The sequence below is a fragment of the Lissotriton helveticus genome, chromosome 1_2, assembly GCF_964261635.1.
Source record: "Lissotriton helveticus chromosome 1_2, aLisHel1.1, whole genome shotgun sequence".
NCBI lineage: Eukaryota > Metazoa > Chordata > Amphibia > Caudata > Salamandridae > Lissotriton > Lissotriton helveticus.
The window spans coordinates 287,872,155-287,879,389 of record NC_136058.1 but is presented as its reverse complement, the minus strand read 5'-3'; the positions used below and the strand labels follow the sequence as shown (position 1 = coordinate 287,879,389).

General features: G+C 46.2%; 1 non-coding gene across 1 annotated transcript; it reads right to left on the bottom strand.

Annotated features, from left to right (window-relative positions):
* Positions 1–1,438: 1,438 nt before the first annotated feature.
* Positions 1,439–1,554, bottom strand: LOC144808124 (U5 spliceosomal RNA). Its single transcript, XR_013606653.1, has one exon. It is a non-coding gene; the product is annotated as a U5 spliceosomal RNA (small nuclear RNA).
* Between the last annotated feature and the right edge of the window lie 5,681 nt (positions 1,555–7,235).

The following is a 7,235-nucleotide window of genomic DNA, read 5'->3' as shown; positions in this document are numbered from 1 at the left end:
GACAGTTATTTTGATTGAAAGGGAGACTGGAGGGATAGAAGAGTGAAGGATTTAGACGTTTTATTCCTTTGGTGATCATAGCAATAGGAGGAGGAGGCTTGGGATGAGTAAAAAGGGATGTGCAGTGGAAGAGTCATAGGGAGGAGTTTAGAAAGGCTCTTTGATCTTTATTGGTTTCTGTTGCATCCTACAGAGTTTCCTATCCATTCTTGCATCCTCCACAGAGCCTCCATCACCCCACCAGGAATCAATCTTACCAGGTTCTCTTTCGTTTTGTTCATGTATTTAGCTGATTGACAAGTTTTGTTCTGCAACTCCTCATATCGTGGACAGGGAAGTAACAGAAACTTCAGCATTCTGTCTTCATCTTAGCTAGGATCAGGTATTGGACAATCTTAGGAGTCCACTGATTTGGGCAGCAGCCACCAGACCAAACTCCTTGATAAACTTTTACACTTCTTCTTAGAACCACAAAGCACCAGTTGTAGGGGATGGAGCTCACCCACTCTGCCCATCCGAGGCGCCTCTACATAGGCAACAGGAAGAAGTGTGCCATCAAAAAGCCAACATGGCTTTCATCTTCTGTCCTCAGGGTGCTCCTAACGGAGAGAGGCACATGAAGATCCCACTCAGGATTGTGGCAATGTCTGGCACTCCATTGGCTAAAACACATTGCCAAAGCTAATAGCTCTCGCATAGGCGAGAACCATTGGCTTTGCCAATGCTTGTTTATTATGGAGTGCGGCACCATTTTCACCCTCACATAGGAAACGTCTAACTTAAATTTAGAGGATTTGGCATTATTTATGGAAACACTGTAAAACATTTGAAATTTGAGTCACAGTGACATTAAAATAAACTGTGAAACTATTAACACCTGAAGCAAATCCAGAAAAAAAGTACAATTAGATTTACAAAATGTTGACTATCTCACACATCTTATTACATTTCCATCTTCAAAAATAATGTAAATGGATTATGTGAATTTATTATCTATTTTAAACGTTGCAGAGCAGCTCTATCAGAGATACAGCTTCAAAAAATTGAGTGAAACTCTTCAATGTTCCTCTCTAAGGAAATCTTTTGTTGCTCTCATTGCGCAAATTGTGCTCTAGGTAATAGACCGCTTTACATAAGCATTAGGTTACATCCATTACACAAGGGCAGAATTTTAAATGTATATTATTTACCCGCGGGGTCTTAACGTGATTTTCTAGTAGTAACAAGCTGTTGAGCCGCAGCCGGGACTCGAACCCTTGTCCCGGGATCGACAGTTCTGGCTGTTAATTCGTCCCTTCACCTTTCTCGCAGCACAAGCTTTCATAGACATTGGCCGGAAGGAACTGACCGATCTTAAGCAGAACACCCTATTAATTTCATGGAGCGTCGTTTATCATGTTAATTGAGTTAGTTTACTCTTCCTTTCACTATATTGGGCAGTTCTATCAGAGATAGAACTTTCATAATTTGAGCGAAGCTCTTTAATGTACCTCTCCACGGAAATCTTTAGTAAAAGGCGAAATATTTATTCGGTTTGAAGAGAAACTAGAGTATGGCTGTGAATCAACTGTGGCAGAGACCGCTCGAAATACAACTCCTTGGACTCTGAGTGTGAGGTACAAAACTAAATGAATACTTGAAACATGTTCTAGAGATTACTTTTTCATTCATGTTCTAATCAAATTAAATGGGAAAATTACTTCAACTATATAAAAGGATGACAAGTGAAAGAGGATTGTGGGTATGCAAATGACCCTATTGGAGCCCACGTGACAACACTTCTCATTCACACGTGACCCTCAGGAATGTAAAAGGGGCCGATTCACAGAACTAACTTAAGACAAAATCCTAAACTTGCTACTTTTGGTATTCACAGAAGTTAGGATTTTGTCTTAAATTTGTCTTAAGACAGACTTAATACAAAATTCTAACTTAAGTCTGTCTTAAGTCTGTCTTAAGACAAACTTAAGACAAAATCCTAACTTCTGTGAATACCAAAAGTAGTAAGTTTAGGATTCTGTTAGTTCTGTGAATCGGGCCCTCAGGGTTTACTTTTGTTGCTCTCATTGCGCAAATTGTGTTCTAGGTAATAGACCGCTTTACACGAGCATTACTCTGCCTCCACTACACATGGGCAGTTTTAAATATATATACTTAATTACCCGCGGGTCTTTCCGTGATTTGCTGTTGAGCCGCAGCCGGGACTCGAACCCTTGGTCCAGGGTCGCAGCTCTGGGTGTTAAATCGCCCCTTCCTCCGCCTCTCGCGTAGCTCAAGCTCCCGCAGGGGGTCTGAGGGTCTGACCGGATCAGTCCACCCCCTTCCCACAGCTGTGTTTTCGGGTCACTGAATGGGGCTCACCCGCAGAACACTGCATAGCTGCCAAGGTTTCAGATTGCTATGTGTGACATTTTCATAAATTCAGTGTAAATATGAGTGACATTTTAACGACTATGAGTGACACTCGCCAGCAAGTTTACCTAGACTGAATAAATGCTACAAAAAACCAGCGTTAACTGTATCCAATCCTGGGGCCTCATTTATGAGAAGTGACGCATCGCTGCGTGAAAACAGCGATACGTCACTTTTCATTGCACACTCCTTGCGTCAAGTTTGATGCGTCATATTTATAATATGACGCATCATGTCGCAAGGAGTTACAGATACGTCAGTATTTCTGACGTATCTGTAGGCGCAAAAGTGACGCATTGCTGGAGTGTGTCACAAAAGTGACGCAACTCCAGCAATGTGTACTTTCACATGGGCAAGTCCCATGTTGTTAGTGCCTGCGTCAGTCTTACGCCTGCCATGAAGCAGGCGTAAGATTTTGACGCATTAGCAGCCAAGAAATGGCGTAGTGAAATCTTATAGATTTCACTGCGTCACTTCCATGACCCTTTCTTTACAAAGTGACTCATCTATGTAGATGCGTCACTTTGTAAATATGGCGCAACAAGGGGCATTTTTTACGCCACTGATGTATCACAAAAAGTGACGCGCCGGCGGCTTAAAAGTGACGCACAGCCTCATAAATGAGGCCCCTGGTGTGGAGCGCATGTATAACCTGTCTGTGCATTAGCTTGTACTGAGCACAACATGAAAATAGCCTAGTGTTTAGAGTTTGAGTCTCTGTCTCGAGCATGCACTCAGCAATGCTACAAAGTGTGCTGATGTCCTGTCCATCAGTGGCTATTCATCAATATGTGAATTACCCATCATGACTCTACCTGAATGTGTCCACATCACATGAATTTTAAATTATTGTCAACTTATTATAAACGTATTGTCTTACCACCATCCAGGTGTGCATGTCAATTGTCTGCTGATGAAACCCTGGCCATCTTCAGAGGCAGTAGACTGGGGCTCCAATAACTAACTAGTTCTGGCCTTGCGCTTTTGGGTTTTCCATTGCAGGCACTGACTTTGGTGTGCAAGGCTGGCTGTAGGCAGGCTGGCTCAGGCCGCAAGCCACCGTTGGATGGGGCAATTTGGTTTGCCGGCCCGAGAGATGAGGCGTGGACTCCGATGGCGCAAGGTTAGAGATGGGAACGGCGTTCATCCCATCACTGCCTGAGCAGCCTTGGCTGGACTTGGGGTAGGACACTCAAATCACAAAAGGTTTCTGAAGTCGCTCCTCATGTGCTCTGGGGAGCCTGAGAAATCCCTAACGGATTTCAAAACTTCAGAACCTCCGCATAGAGCTGGAAGCAGGGCTTTAAGTGGGTCGGGTCTCAAGGGGTCTGAGCACCAGCAGTTTTTAGGTTTCGCCTGGCGTTTACTGCGCAAGCAGTATCGCGCAGGCGAAAACTTTTGTTTACCAGTAAGGAGCTTTTACCCGCCTCTGTCTTCCATTGGCTAGCTCCATAAATGGAGGCTAGCCATTGGAAGACAGATCTGTCCGTCATTGTCGGAGCAGATTCGTGGGCGTTCCCACGATTTTTACTCATCCCGCCCCTTTAACGTCGTCATTGCGGCGGTGGGCGGTTGTTTTTTTTTTTTCTTCAGAGGTTTGTTTTCGTCATTCTGCGAAGATGGCGCCGGGGCCAGTCGACTTCTTGCATCTCAAGCTGTGGACGACAAAGGTGAGGCTTCCAGGGCAGAAAACTCGCAGCGGGGGTGGCCCGGGGCAGAAAGCTCACAGCGGGGTTCACGAGGTTGCTCCATGTTCCTTTCCGGTCTATGAATGTGGTGTCTGGCGTAGCGAGGCTCAGGACGACAAAGGTGAGGCTACCGGGGCAGAAAGCTCGCAGCGGGGGTCACGAGGTTGCTCCAGGTTTCTTTCCGGTCTATGAATGTGGTGTCTGGCGTAGCTGGTACCTAGCTCTTGGGCTGGTGCGGTGTACACAGAGAAGCAGCTTTGGGACTTCTCGGCGCCCCGGACTTAGCGCACTGAGTTGGGTGAAGTTAAAACAAAATGGTTGACTCAGTCTGGCCCTTGTACCGCAACAGAGCTCTCAGATCAGCTGCGTCAAGCCCTGACTTCCATCAGCACTAGGGTGCGGCTGGGTGTGTGGCCCTAATGCACACCTGGTTTGGTAGCAAATACAATTACTAACCGGGATGCTTTAAATCCCTCAAAACCTTTGAGCCCAGAGCCCTCCCCACACCTAGCCCCAATCCTCGCTTCGCTACTAGTTCACATCTAACATATAGGGACCGGCAGTAGCATCCCACACGTACTAGAGAGTAGCTATACCACGTCACCGAAGAGGCCCACCCATACACGATCTGATCACCTGTACTGTAATGCGTGTGACTTCGGTCAGTGAGAAAGCTTCCATCTGCACGGAGGGCACCACGGGGGAGGGGAGGGGTACCACTTGATCACTAAAAGCGGGCAGGAAGTGCACTAGGGCTATATTGAGGGGGGTCGCAATGTGTGCGTGCATATAGGTAGCACTGAATTGCAGAGACGACCTCCAACTGTAGCCCATTGAGACATTTATACAGTCAAGTGAAACTGGTATCAGTCAAGGTTGATGAAGTCAGGTTTATTTGTGTGCGAGGCATTGTGGGGGAAGGGCGCTTTGAGAGCGTGCACGCAAGGGCCTGAGAGGGATGAACGAAATCTCATGAGGCCCCCTGGAAGGGTCTTGGAGGGGGACCCCACATTATATCACCCCACCACCCTCCGCTTTCAAGCACCCCCCCCTCTTGCACACTACTCACAGCATCAGCAGAATTTTCATTAACGCGTCATCCAGTCATCTGGTGTTATTGCCTTACACAATGTGGGTTTAGGTACTCCAAAAGTACACATTGCTTGTATCTGGAGGGATCCCAAGTCTCCGACGTTGGTGTATGACAATATCAAAGATGGCAGTGATCAAAAGTGCCGCCTTTGTGCTCCTGAAAAGTCAATTCGCAATGCACCAATGAACCTTGTTACTCATCCTTTATCTCTCAAACTTCTCAGTTCCATCTTTCTGAGTCTGCCTCTCTCATTTCTAGCTGTCATTCATTCACCACCTTTTCAGCTTCCCAAATCTTTCCCTCTTCGATCATTTCTACCGCTCAGCAACATATTATGTCCCACTCCTACTTTCACTCAGTGCATATTTGTAAAAGAATAAGTGCTGAAACCCAAAGTTTACTTCAGAATTCTAGTCTGGTACTATTGAAGGTCAGATTACCAAATACAGAGGCTGCATATTGATTGAACCTCATGCTTGTTTCATCCACCACCATGCAGTCCCAGCTTCTTTATTTCACTCTCACATTTGCGAGAGATTAAGCTATTGGCAATGTAAATGATAATGCCATTTATTCATCTGTTTTCAAAACCAACACATAAATACAAATGTTGTCATTTACAATGCCAATAGCTCTAACTTTTCCAAAGGCGAAACCGTTGCATTGTAAATGCTTGTTTAAAGGGGGCCTCAAAACGGGGCTCTATTGGACTCTGTTTTAAGCCCTGGCACAGGCGGGCCATTTTTTTTTCTGGACTGCAGTGACAGCAGTTTGTTGTCACTGCAGTCCGGAAAAAAGTGCCAGGGCGCAAAACAGCCCGATAGAGACCCGTTTTGAGACAGCAGGCACATCAATGTGCGCTGCCACACTGCTCACTTCTCACTAGTGGAGAAGTTAGAGCATGACTTCATGCCAGGTGAGCGTTGTGGGGGGAAGGGAAATCCTTTAAAGAGTCATTTTCTTTCTGGATTTCCCTTCTCTTTCTGAAACGCAAAAGCAGCAACATTGTGGTAGGGTCCCCAGGGCTTTAATTGGAAGCTTTTTCAATATTATATGTAAAAAGCCATAGTTGCAGCTTATTTATCTTATGCAACTAATAACCATTGACAAAGCCAATAGTCCTTACTTGTTGTATCACATATCTGGTTGCAATGACAGGAACAGCAAAATACAAGTCGGGCGACACACTATGCTAAACACAGATTTTTAGCGTGTTTTAAAACCGTGCCCCTAATTACACTGGCCACGCCCCTCTGAGAGACCCCCCCAGTTTTTTCACCCGATTTAAAGCCCTGGCTGGAAGCTAAAATGTCCAAGACAGCCCTGCTCCTTCCCTTCTTTTGCTCTCTATCTTTCCATCCATCCATTCTCTGTCTCTTCCCTCTCCTGCCTCTGATCGCTTATGTCTCTCTCTAGCCACACAAACACTCCCTCCCACTCACTTTGATCTGTTTTCCCTCTCAGCTCTCTCCCCCTCTGACTTAAACAAAAGACCACAAACGACAAAAATCCACAATACTACACATAAGATTACTTAAAAGATGATTAAAGTCTCTTAGTTCAAGTTGTTTGTAAATACGAAAAAGTTCTCAACAAAGTACCTATATGCGTAACGCAAAGTGAACAAAAGGCTCGCAAAAGGGAAGATGCGTCGGTTCCGTGACCCGAGGGAACGGTTGCGTCCTTCCTCAATGCTTGCGCAGAGTAGGGGACTCATCGTGAGCCTTACCGGTGCGGAGGTGATGCGTAGATTCTCGGCCTGCGGGCCCGTTGCGGTGTGCAAGATGGCGCCTTGATGCGATGCGATTATCCGGTTGTGATGCGAGAAGATGGAGCCCTTGATGCGGCGATGCGATGACAATGCGATGATGCCCTGGTAGCCTTGCGACGACTCTGTACGTTGGAGCCGCGACAGGCCCTGCGACATGCTTTTCCGGTGAAGTGATGGCGACTCTCTCGATGGCGTCACGCTTCTCCAGTGATGCGACAGCAGGCAGCTTTGATGAACACACGCTTCCAGGGAGATACGACGAAGGCACGCT